The sequence below is a fragment of the Carlito syrichta genome, unplaced genomic scaffold (genome assembly GCF_000164805.1).
Source record: "Carlito syrichta isolate Samal-C Ts95f unplaced genomic scaffold, Tarsius_syrichta-2.0.1 Scaffold138518, whole genome shotgun sequence".
In the NCBI taxonomy this organism is placed as follows: domain Eukaryota; kingdom Metazoa; phylum Chordata; class Mammalia; order Primates; family Tarsiidae; genus Carlito; species Carlito syrichta.
Window position 1 is genome coordinate 865 of NW_007082614.1, and position 589 is coordinate 1,453.

Consider the following 589-nt stretch of genomic DNA (forward strand, 5'->3'; position numbering starts at 1 on the left):
AAGTGGAAGTCAAGTTATCTCTCTTTGCAGATGATATGATTGTGTACCTTGAAAATCCAAGAGAATCTGTCAAAAACATCCTTACACTGATAAAGGCCTTTGGCAAAGTCTCAGGATACAAAATAAATGTACAAAAGACAATCGCATTTCTCTACACCAATAATAAACCAACAGAAACCCAAATAAAAAACACTATTCCATTCACAATAGCCACAAAAAAATGAAATACCTTGGAATTTCCTAACCAGAGACATGAAAGACCTTTACAATGAAAACTACAAAACACTGCTCAAAGAAATCAAAGATGACACAAACAAGTGGAAAAATATCCCATGCTCATGGATTGGATGAATCAACATTGTGAAGATGTCCATCTTACCTAAGGCAATCTACAAATTCAATGCAATACCCATCATTTACCAGCAACATTCTTCTCAGACCTAGAAAAAACAATATAAGAATTAATATAGAAAACACAAACGTCCAAGAATAGCCAGAACAATCCTCAGCAAAAAAACCCCAAGCAGGTGGTATCACATTACCAGACTTCAAACTTTACTATAAAGCTACAATCATCAAAACAGCTTGG